The sequence below is a fragment of the Haemaphysalis longicornis genome, unplaced genomic scaffold (genome assembly GCF_048455015.1).
Source record: "Haemaphysalis longicornis isolate Haplotype H1 unplaced genomic scaffold, Haemaphysalis longicornis Haplotype H1 scaffold_1, whole genome shotgun sequence".
Lineage (NCBI taxonomy): Eukaryota > Metazoa > Arthropoda > Arachnida > Ixodida > Ixodidae > Haemaphysalis > Haemaphysalis longicornis.
Genome location: NW_027526203.1, coordinates 368,898,567 through 368,910,915, shown reverse-complemented (window position 1 = coordinate 368,910,915; position 12,349 = coordinate 368,898,567). Strand labels below are relative to the sequence as shown.

The window sequence follows — 12,349 nt, the reverse complement described above, 5'->3', positions numbered from 1 at the left end:
ATATAATATTATTACTGCTGCTAGAGGGGTTGGTAATAATTCTATAAAAGATTATTGTAAATATTAACATAGGACTCACAAGCCGCCGTAGGTTTTTTTGATATCTCGTGTCAATGTTTTCACGCTCAGTTTTCACAAGAATGCGTAGCTGTGGCCAGAGTTACTCTATATCCAGTAACTCTGGCTGTGGCATAGCCATCGCAAACCGACTTGAAACCAAGCCAATGTCGCTTGGTCGCAATCCCGGATGTGCGGGGTCCGGCGTGGTGCGGTCGTGCGGTCGTTCTCGCTGTTCTGTGCAAATTTATAGCTTTCCTCGTGTTGTTGGCGATTTATGTGCCGTGTGCGAATCTTTTCAACCAGCATCGAAGGTCAGACATTGCAGTGCAGCTGGCGATACATCGACTTTATTGAAGGAAAAGCCATCGTATGCGCTCTTCTACCGCCGGTGAACATCCTTTGTGTGTCGTGTTGTGTTTGTGCGCTACGGTGAAGAAGCTTGCGAAGTGAGGTGTTACCATCCCTGTTAGCCACGCTTTGGAATCCGTCAATTTCACCACGCTGGGAGCCCCGCTGGGAGCGACGTTGTTATAAGGTAAGTTCATTCTTTCCGAGCGCTCTTGTGCAGTGCGCGTCAGGCTTGTCAAGGGCAAGCGAGCACGCGGCTTCGGAGCATGCTGGCGACATCTGCTGATAGCTGCTGGGTTAGAGATAGCTTGCCATTGCGCGTGCGTGGATCTCGGACAGGCCCTGGCCGGTCGTCGTTCAGCTTTGGCCTCTAAAATTTGGAGACACCACCACCCGCAACGGGTGCTTCTTTTCTTCGTGCCAGCCGTGAGCGGTGACGCCGGAGATCAGTGCGTAATTTGACGCGGTGCATTATCACCCCAGGGACTTACGTAATCGCACAACAGGTTCGACCGAAATCCCTGCAGTGAATTCTTGTTGCGTGCTTTCCGTTTGGTGCGCTTGAGATGCAGAAGATTGGCGCTCGTTGCTTTATGCGATTACGTAACTGCCTGCGATAAACGCGTCAAACGGCGCGTCTATCTGGCCTGTCACCGCTCATGGCTGGCACTGGGGAAGACCAGTGCCCCTCGTGGGTGGTGGCGTCTGCAAATAACAGTGGCCCATGCGAAATGACGACCGGCCCGACCCTGTCCGAGATCCGCGCACGCGCAATGGCAAGCTATCTCTAACCCAGCAGTTATCAGCAGATGTCGCCAGCACGCTCCGGAGCCGTGCGCTCGCTTGCCCTAGACAAGCCTGACGCACACTGTACATTTCATCATGACAAATGTTGTGCAGACCTTCCTGAATGGCGATACTCACGACTTGGTTATTTGTCGGTATATGAACAGTGTTTTTATTCCCGCCGTCTCCAAATCGACCTAAAGGGTATGATTTCACTTCAGCCTTGCAAAAATACTGTACGTAAGTGTAACAAATTGAAGGGGGAGGCTATTGTACCGGCACACAACATTTTGACATCAATCAGTGTTTTATTGTCTTCCGCGCTGCTGTATTGCTTTCGCGTGTTCTATATTTGTATGTATCTTAAGCTAAAGATCTAACAAAACCTTTGAAGGCAATTGACGAATGAATAAAATCCCAGATGCAGTGCCGCTACAGAACGGAGCAGCAGCCATGAATTACCTAGTACGAAGTGTCATGAAAAAAGAAAGAACACCATGATGAAGATAAATAAAATGTTTGACGAACGAAGTTAACGAAAATGAAAAAAAAAATGAAAGAGGTTGAATCGAACAAGTGCCTGTCGGATCAATAACAAACGCACGAATACTGTGCCATGCAAGCACACCTGACAGCGCTAGGCTGAGAGGCAGATCTACCAGTCACAAACAGGATAGTGTGTTCAACCAGTTAGGAGACATGGCGGTAAAATATACTTGCAAGCTAAAGTGCTGGCAGCCAGCAATATATTTGCGTATTAATTTGAATGATTGCTTGGAGAAAGAGCGTTCCCTGAGTGCAGAGCAGTGACAAATGTGGCCTAAACCGTATTTCATCCCAGCTAAAAAAATAATGCCCAAGAATATAACAAATTCATTGATTGCTTTTGGAAAATAGAGACTATGTATCCGCAGAAGGTAGGGTTTAAACCCAAAACATCTTTACACAAGTCTGATGTGTTACCTCGGCACCCTAAAGGCAAGCAGACAATTTGGCTTTAAAACCAATGCAGAAAAAAACCTGCTGCGTTAGTAGTAGTTGGAAACAGACTGCACACTGTTGTCATATATTAGTCTTTTACCACTAAGTGCCAATTCTCTCCATGTATCTTTCCGTGAATTTCTCATTTGCCAATTTTTGTCACAGGTGCTAGGCAGCTTGCGCTAGAACATGCACAGGCGTCAAACTTTCAAACTGATGAATACCAGTTTTGACTTAAGCACTTGCTCGACTTGCTAGCGTAAATTGAAATTTGCCATTGCTTCTAATCACAACCTGCTGACTGCCTTTCTCGGAGCAGTTTTGAATAAGTTGGGCTGAATGTGGTGTGAGTAATAGCAAAATCACTGAATAACATTTTGGCTGAATGTGGCATCAGACGTGCCACTGACTGACGCTACACCGGCATTGCGCGAGGGCTTAGTCAATCTGTTTTGACAGATGTTCAGCCTCTAGGAATTACCCAAATGATTGGTCGGCATGGTATCACTATACTGTTTTAGTGCTGCTAGTGTATAGAAAATCTCGCCAAGCAAAGGGATACAAGCTTTTAAATTATTTCTCATTTACAGAAACTGATGTTTTTCCCCTCACCAAACAAAACTGTTTCGTGTTCTCCTTGTGTGTAAACTGGCATTAGACGGCCTTGTTATACTGGTATACCCCTCTGGCATTGTTATGATGAAGGCAAAAATGTGGATATACCCATGTCTCATATGATCCGTTTAAGCTGCTGCTTAGTGCTACTTGTTTGGTAAACGTACTGCAAGGCACACACCATACTTCAGCGTTACAAGAGTGTAAAAGACTGCGAAATTCAAGTTATGTATTTTTCCTGTCACGTTCTTTTTGCCACGTTTTTTTTTCATCACGGTTCATGTATTTTTTTCCACTAGTCGGTAAGCACAAAGTATTATGTGCTCATCCATTCATAAAGCCATTTGCGATGATTGCCTGATGTAGTAACTTTAGATTACAGTACCATCTGATCCTAGTTTTTTTTAATCAAGGCTTGTTTTGTAAACAAGTTCATGCAAGTTGACAATTTTCTAATTTTGTTTTACGAGATTTCAAGCATTAAAATTTCAAAAAACAAAATCCACAGGTTGACAGGTATGCTTTTGCACAGGTTTGGGGTTTCTCCTGTCAGGTAGTGGCTCTACCAGTCTTTATAGGCCTATTTGGATTTCTTTTGGGCCTGAAAGATGTGGAAGACACGATTACGGACCCATGCGAGTGATTTTTTGGCTCCCTGCCGCCTTGAAACATAGTCGTTCCTGTAGATTTCAGGCGCCTTAATGCGGAAGGCATTCAACTAAAGGCATTCCACTCCCTACCAATTGTAGAATTAATTGATGCGGCTAGCTTGGCTTACGGCATTAAAATCTGAGGAAAGCTTATACATTTGTTGAACTGCTATCTCCCTGCTTTCCAAACATACAAGCCAGGTAACTTTTAAAATAGCCAGGTACTTAAACCAGCATGCTTAATGAGAAGGGATGCAATCATCATTTCGTACTTGACTGGTGCAAACAAACAAGTCTGTTTCTTGTATTTTGCAGGCTACACAGTCAAGTAGGCAAGTGGACCCTGCGAGGCTCCAGCCCTCCCGTGATGCTTTCGTGAGCAATAAAGCAAGCTTTGCCATGCAACACCTCACTATTTCGCCTGCTCATTGGACACCTTGACGACAGTTTCTAGAATGTTTTTGCAATATTGAAGCAGACTTAGTATATATTTAGTAGAGTTAACTGAACTTTACTATGCAATTGTTGAAATAACTTGACAAAAAACTAACAGGAAATCAAACGGGCTGTCTTGAATATGCTCAGTAGGTTTTCATTTGACATTTCTCAACAGGAACTCAACAGGAGAATGAATAGAGAGTCAACACAGACTCAACTGGAACTCAACAGACTTTTCTCAATAGACTTTCAATTGACACGTCACAACAGGAACTCAACAGGAAAAGTGTATTGAGACTCAACAGAAAGTCAATTGAAAATCAACAGACATGTTCACTATAGTCAATAGACTTTCAATTGAAACTCAGCGTTGAGTTTCAATTGAAACGCGGCGGCCAATTTTCAACGAGAACTCAATACAAAATTTCTATTCAAAGTCAATTGACTGTCAACACAATGTACTGAGTAAAGTCAATTGACTTTCAATTCAATCTCAATAACCATTTTTGTAAGGGTTAGGAAATCTTAGGTGTATCATAGCTTTATATGTTTATTTTGCGCTGTGAGTACATCCTTATGAATATGTCATGAGCTTGTTTGCAGCAGCTGTAATTGTCACTAGCCAATTCCATCGAGCCAGTGTATGAGAATCACTCGCCATGGTGGCGCAGTTACTGAGGCACATGGCCCCTGAACCCAAGGACGCAGGCTCATTCCCTACCGCGGCGGCCGCTTTTCTGTGAAGGCGAAAAACGATACCGCCTGCGTGTGGAGGTTTCAGCGCACGTTAGAAATCCACAGGGGGGCCTAAAAATTCATAGCCGTCCACGACGGCGCGCCTCATAGCGCCGGTGTAGCTTGAAGGCGTTAAACCCCCAGAATTTGAATTGTTTTTAGTATACGAGAATTGTGGGTACGCACGTCGACGTCGCAGCCAAATGGCAATTGGTGGATCGGTCATGAGCTTCTCACGGCAGCTGTTATCACAACTGGCCAATACACCTGAGTGGGGATGTGAGAGCTGCGCGAGCGTATGTGACCGTGCAGGCAATTTGATGGGAAGTGTGGATATGGGATTTGTGGTACCTCCCTACGCGCAGGGTGGAACAGCGACGCCGTATTTTCGCAGAACGGGCTATGTATGGATATCGCCTTGAAAAAAATGCGCTACTGCTTAACTCGCATAGCTGAAACCACAGCACGAAGAGAATCGGACTGAAGAACGATGACAGTGACGGCACGCACAACCATGGCGGGCGCGCTCCTATAGAAAGGAAGCGGGACGCAAAAACATACAACATCAAAAAACATATACACCCTTCAAACTCATTAAAATTCTCGTGTTCCTGCTTCGCCACCACACACCAGAATGGCCAATCTGTGCTAGAGCTAAGTATGCCGTTGAAGACGAGGTCCTCCGTGCGTGTGGATCGTTTCGAAAAATATGGCCCGTATGCCATTGCACATTTCGCGAGGCGATCGTGATGTTTGAATTGCCTGTGTCCAGTGCGGGTCACCTTTCGGAGTCAAATCTTATGGAAAGGCTTCATTATTCGCCAAGTTTAGCCTTAGTATGTAGCTACCGGTAGCCGGCAATAGAGGCACTGTCCAAGAAAAAAAGCACGGCGACCTCAGGGAAATCGCCCTATTTCCAGGATATCTCCGCTCGAGGTTGGCAACAGAGTCGAACAATTTTGACGGCACTTTCCTTGTATACGCGCGCCTGTTGAGTCACTGAGTGTCTGTATGGCTGCTAAATCGAGAATTTTTTAGTATGAAAGTATGAAACGGTGTTTGAGAGAGAGAGAGAGAGAGAGAGAGAGAGAGAGAGAGAGAGAGAGAGAGAGAGAGAGAGAGAGAGAGAGAGAGAGAGAGAGGGGGGGGGGGGGGGGGTCACAAGGTGGCGAACATGGCATTAGTTATTTTTAATCGGAGCCGAGACTCGCCCTTGACGACGTTGGCATAAAATATCAATGCAATGGAACAAGCTGCCTGAAGAAAAAAAAAATGATCCAGAAAAAAGTGTCCTCAAGCCACAGTGGGAAAACAAAAGCGCCAAGTTGAAATCACAGGTGTTACGGAATCCTCCTTCGGTTGTTTCCTGTAATATTTCGGTTCAGTCTTTGTTTTTTTTCTGTTGTTTATAGTGAAGTTCATTGTGTTCAGGTAACCGATGCCGAAACCAAAGTCTACCTTGGCCTGTGTAATCGATTTATTAGAAGAAATATTTGACTATCAGAGACGTTACGATTCGAATAATAATTCCGTGAATACATGCCGATCTTTTGTAGCCTTATTGATGGCACGCCTTTTTGTAAAGAAGGGGTCATTCGAACTTCGCGCTCCTTTCTCGATTGGCACAAAGGGTAACGGAAGTAACTGGGCTCTTACTGGGATCCTCGATTCTATATAAGCGCGTCACACGGGCCACCCTTGGTGCTTTTCGACAAACGAGACCAGCTTGCACTGTCTCTTCCCACTTTTTTTTTGTCAAAAGCCTCGCTGCTATGTTGACATTGCATTCGTGCGTGGGGTTATTCCTTTGGCATGGACGACGCTGGATAGACTGAATATTCATTCTTGGGCCCCCAAATACACAAGGAGTAGCAACAGGCTGTCTTAAAATCCAAAAATATTTCTGAGTATGTTTGTGCCGATGAATCTTTTTTGCCATCGAATGCACAGGACGGGACAGGCGCGCACTGAAAGATGGGCATTTCGTTTTTTTTGTTCTGTTTTCTCTGTAATGTCCACCGTCTGCCTTGCAGTGCCGAAAAACCGCAATGCATTGTAGAACGTCCTGCACGCTTTGCAAGGGTTTCTTCCGAAAGTTAAGCCTACCAGGCTTAAAACTGCGGGCTTAACGGTGGGCTTAAAGGAGCCATGAAGAGAAAACACAAGGTTGGTTCATTCAAAAGATTGTCTCGTTAGAATCATACTGACACCACTTTTAACGTAAACTTCGCTCAAATAAGCTACATAATTAGGAAAAACGGGAATGGTCATGCGACCCACCAGCTCATTTCCCGCAACAGAACCTATGATGTCACATGAGCTAAGCTCTGCGATTGGCGGAGGCTGGCAGAAGCAGACGCAAATTAGGTAGAGCTTACAAACTAGACGAACGAGCGATTTGCGCTTAAATTTAGGGCACATTCTTTACAAAGCAATAAGAATGATGGGACAAACAGTGGAAGTTACGAAAGCACATGTAAACATAGAAGTACTGATGCGTTCTGCTGTTCGTACTGCGCACAGCATGCTTGGTTTCGCTGCACAGCACTACGGGGCTTGGGGTTGTCTCAGACGACACTGGCCGATTGACGCAAGCAACGGTGTCTTACGTGACCCCATTTGTCGAGCGAGCACTGTTTCAGGGAACGAATATTTTCTCCCAGAACAAAAACAAGCCAGGTTTAAATGCGGGCAAAAACAAACCAAACGCTTGCCACGGTATGGTGGCGCCATCTAGATTACGGAACGTAAAGAAACGCGGGAACAAACCAACACCGCTGTACAGGGTGGAGACAACCTTTGAACGGTCCCGTGCCGCCGCAGTTGGGCCAACGGGCTCAACGCGTTATTCTTTTCGTTTCCCACGAGACCTAGCAACGCGAAACAGACAATATGATTCAAACTTCTTCAGTAAACCGCGTTGCGGCGATAGTTTTAGCGCGGTTTTGACACAATGACTTGCTTCGGTGGCGAGCGAGCAACCGAAAATGGCGGCGCCAGCGTATACGTGTCTCTACCCTGTACGGCGGATGCGTGAATGAAGGTACTCCAGGCTGCAGAGCGGTCGGTTCCTGTGATGTCATTTGGGACCACGAAAACGCACGATTGAGCGGGAAAATCAAAATTTTAACTTAAATTGTTTAATTTCTCAGTGAATAAAGCACCGTTTGTATCCGGACAAGCGCTGGGGCAACTATAAAACACGAAATCTTTCGAATAAAACCAACTTGCATTTTCTCTTCATGGCTCCTTTAACTAGCTTACGATACGGCCGCCGCTGGGACGCATGGTCGCGCATCCAAGAAATGGTTAATGTGACAAACTTTTTTACCTGTTTCTTTATCTGTTTCTATGAACCACCACAGCCTCCACTTTGCTTTCCGAGGTTTTCTTGACTGCCAACCCTTATTTTCTCTCTTAATTTCACCGAGCCCCTCATTTCCAATTTTCTGATTCGCTACATGCTTAGCGAGGGCCTCTGTTCTGGCAGTCTTGGTGCCAAAGGTAGCTTAAGAGGGTTCAACGCTGGTCGACCACTCTCGACATGTCGTAGGCACTCCAGTCACGGCCCGGGGGTTTAAAAGAAGGTCCCCTTCACCCCGTGTAGTCCGAGTGGCGCTGCCTACCACCCCGAAGTACAGGAAACAAAAAATACCTAACATAAATACCCAAGAAAGTTGTGGGGCAACAGCCCCACCGGTAGCGTAGTGGTTATCGCAACAGACCGGTATTCTGGAGGTTGTGGGTTCGGATCCCACCCGGTGCGCATTTTTTCACCACTTACTTTCTGATTCAAAAAATTCTTCATCTGTTTCTATGACCCACCACAACTTCCCCTTTGCTTTCCGAGGTTTTCTTGACTGCCAACCCTTATTTTCTGTCTTAATTCACCGAGCCCCTCATACATACATACATACATACATACATACATACATACATACATACATACATACATACATACGTACATACATACATGCGTACGTACATGCATACGGCTCAGTGGCTAAGGCGTTGCGCTGCTCAGCACGAGGTCGCGGGTTCGATTCCCGGCCGCGGCGGCCGCTTTTCTGATGGAGGCGAAAAGCAAAAACGTCCGTGTGTACGAGATTTCGGCGCACGATAAAGATCCCCAGGTGGTCAAAATTAATCCGGAGCCCTCCACTACGGCGCGCCTCATCGCCTGCGTTGCGTCGGCGCGTTAAACCCCACAATCAATCAATCAAATCAACGTACATGCATACGTACATACGTACATACATACATACGTACATACATACGTACGCACATACATACATACATACATACATACATACATACATACATACATACATACATACATACATACATACATACATACATACATACATACATACATAAGCGCTCGTGTTGTGTCCTACCCTTTGTCCTGTCTAGTTTGCGCTGCTCCCTCAGAATGAATGTATACCAACTGGCCCAGTTCTCGACCTTGATACATACATACTCTCGCTTTCACTACCTCTCTCAATGCAATCCAGTGGTTACGCTTGGCCACAATACACTCTAGTGACCCTTTTATGCCACCAGCAAAGCAAATTCGACACGAAATCATTGACTAGATTGCCGGCCTGCGCACTTGTTTTTCCTATGGATGCGTAAAAACCACCCATGCCACTTCTTACAGCATTGCTGTGCGCGTTAAAGATCCGCACACGGCCTAAATTACTCCATGGCGCTCCTGGGCGCCTTAAGGCACAGGAGAAATTCCCGCGCGTGCAACACCAATGTGATTTTTTATCTGCCTGTCGTGAAAAGATACGACTAATTGGCTGCCGTTACAGCCTCCTTTTGTGTTTTAAATGCGATTGTGTTTTTTTATAAGGCTGCTGCATGTGCTGACAGAATTTAAATACGGAAGGCTTGTGGTGAAAACTAGTCGGCCTCGAATACGTGCTTAGCACAGCACTCCGTATGCATTCTTCCCGGGTATGCTTCATGTTCAATGTGACAGATTTCATATGAATTCTTAGTTTAAAATGGAACAGATCAGTTAATAGAAGCTATAGCTTCATTTCGTGACCTCCTCACTGATACGTATGAGTTTACACGTGGCACGTGTCTCAGCCAATTTGTGGGCATCATGGCATTTGATTACGTCCGTGGCAGCGGTGAAGCTTTGTAGCGGCGAAGTTGCCACGAATCTTATTCCGTGGTTTAAACTCAAGAAGTTATTTAAACGACCTCTTTTCCTCTCAGTTGCATTACTGGCTGTCGACATCGCGAGAGAAGTGTTTTCCACGTCCGGTTGAAAGAAACTACAGATGGCGCCGCGTACCTCATCTCGGTAGCTTTGCAATCGCGCGCCCCCACGTCTGTTTTCTGGACGCAGCAGTCAAGCCACGCGTCGTTCTCACTTCACTGGCGTAGCTGTGCTGTTGCAATGCTATGAGGACCGTTCTTATGAACCCAACATGAGATGAGGGCCGTTATGTTCATATGAGCCGTTTCTAATGAACCCGACATGAAAGGACGTTTTTTTGTTCAGGTGTCATTCAGAAAGGCACCATGTGAACTGTGATGACTTGAACGAAACTGGCAGAGGAACTCGTTGTGAACGGCATGAAACACGCCTCAAGCTTAATATATTTTGATCCGGAGTTCAAAATATTCCTCTAAATTCCAGAATCTGGCACGAAGTCACCGATATTGATCCTGTTTGTGCTTTTATAAAAGTTCGTTCTTCCATTCGTATTGTGAGAAACCGTTCCAAAGTGTCTACAAATGTCGCAGTGAGAACTTTGTCAAACTTTTTCATCACATGACTATCGTGTAAGGCGGAATCGTCTCCCGCATCCACGCGGGGAACTCGATGACATCTTTCCAGTGAGGCTGCTCTGTCAAAAGCGACAATAACTCTTTCGAAAGACACAAGAAAATGCTTCAAGGGTTTATGGGCAGCACTTTCTTATTTTTGACAGATTGGGCTTGCAGTAATTTGGACACCCTACAAGCGGATGCATGTTGTAGAATTCCATCCCAGATAAAATGATACTTTCGGAAGTCGTTGCCGAGGTCACCCTTCAGGAGGGGCCAACAAGCCACAATGGACAGCACCTTCAACTTTGCCCTGGAGTGGGCGGAAAAGGTGCCGTGCGTCGTGGCTCGGCCAACCACTCTGTGTACTCAGTTGGCGCCCGAACCGGCACCACGGGAACTGGCCTATCTTCCTAGTGCCACCCTCGTTGTAATCTCAGCGTCCGCAGCCATAGCAGTCAAGCGTAGGTAGACAAAAAGCGCGAGGCTTCGTACGCACGGCCGCGTATACGGTCGCGGGACATCCGCGCTGCATGAGGCAGCTGTGCTGTGTTAGGTGGTGACATCCTCGTGCAAGCGGACCGTATATCATTCACAATGATGTGACCTCGCCGGTAGGCATGATCGACTGCGATCGCGAAGGCCCGATGACGGCGACGACAGTGAGGGACCGGTTTCTTGCGGCTTTGTTTTGTGCTTGGCGTACGCTTCGGTTTATGCTCCCGCTTATCATCCCGCCGCAAGGACACGCACGCTGGCCTTTGTATTTGCACTTTGTCGCCTGCTGGGTGACGCCGCCGCAGTGTCTCGGAGCGCCACTGACGTCCCCACAGGTGTGACGTTTCTGATCGGGCACGCCGTCCTTAGCTTCAGGAGCATTATGAAACCGAATTTATAGTGCGGCGCGGTTCTAACGAGAGTTCGTAATGGTTCGCCGACTGTTCATCGTATTGCGCAATGTCTTATACTCTAATAAAAGAATGTGAAGGAAGGGTAGAAAATGACAAAGCATGAATATGTCGCGAAAATTTCAGCCTGAACGCGTGAAATGCACCGATCCTGAAAATACTAAACGCAGTCACATTTAGCACGTACAAACGTAAATTTCGGGCTTCATCGTTTGTTTTATCATCATCATCATCACCAGCTTATCTACGGCCACTGCAGGGCAAAGGCCTCTCCCATTAATCTCCAATTACCCAGGTCCTGTGCTAACTGCGACCAATTTATTTCCGCAAACTTCTTGATCTCATCTGCCAACTAACTTTCTGCCGCTCTCTGCCACGCTTACCTTCTCTAGGGGTCCACTCTGTTACCCTTAATGACCAACGGTTATCTTGCCTTCGCATTACATGCCCTGCCCACGCCAATTTCTTCTTCTTAATTTCTACTAATATGTCCTTAACACGCGTTTGTTCCCCTATCCACTCCGCTCTCTTCTTGTCCCTTAATGTTACACCCATCACCTTCCGTTCCATTGCTCGCTGAGTCGTCCTCAATTTAAGTTGAACCCTCTTAGTAAGCCTCCTAGTTTCTGCCCCGTAGGTGAGTACCGGTAAGATGAAGCTGTCATACACTTTCTTCTTCAAGGGCAATGGTAGGCTGGCATTCATTATCAGAGAATGCCCGCCTAATGCACTCCACCCCATTCTTATCCTTCTAATTATCCCTGCCTCATGGTTGGGATCCGGAGTCACAGCTTGACCTAAGTAGATATATTCGCTTACCACTTCTACTGCCTCCCCACCTATCTCAAATCGCTGTGATGTCCCGAGGTTATTGATCATTGCTTTAGTTTTCTGCATATTAACTTTCAGGCCCATGGGTCTACTCTGTTTTTCCAGTGCCGTAACCATGCATTGTAATTCGTCCCCAGAGTTACTTAGCAAGGCATCGTCATCAGCAAATCTGAGGTTACTGAGGTATTCTCCATTAACCCTTACTAC

At 46.2% G+C, this 12,349-nt stretch overlaps 2 long non-coding RNA genes across 2 annotated transcripts in view; both read left to right on the top strand.

The window, feature by feature from the left end:
- The window catches only part of LOC144171421 (uncharacterized), a 293,332-nt gene that overhangs the window by 232,182 nt on the left and 48,801 nt on the right, over window positions 1-12,349 (top strand). The gene's annotated exons all lie outside the window — the stretch shown is intronic.
- LOC144155065 (uncharacterized) lies at window positions 216-3,845 on the top strand. The gene is made up of 2 exons (XR_013319499.1): window positions 216-595; window positions 3,756-3,845. It is a non-coding gene; the product is annotated as an uncharacterized LOC144155065 (long non-coding RNA).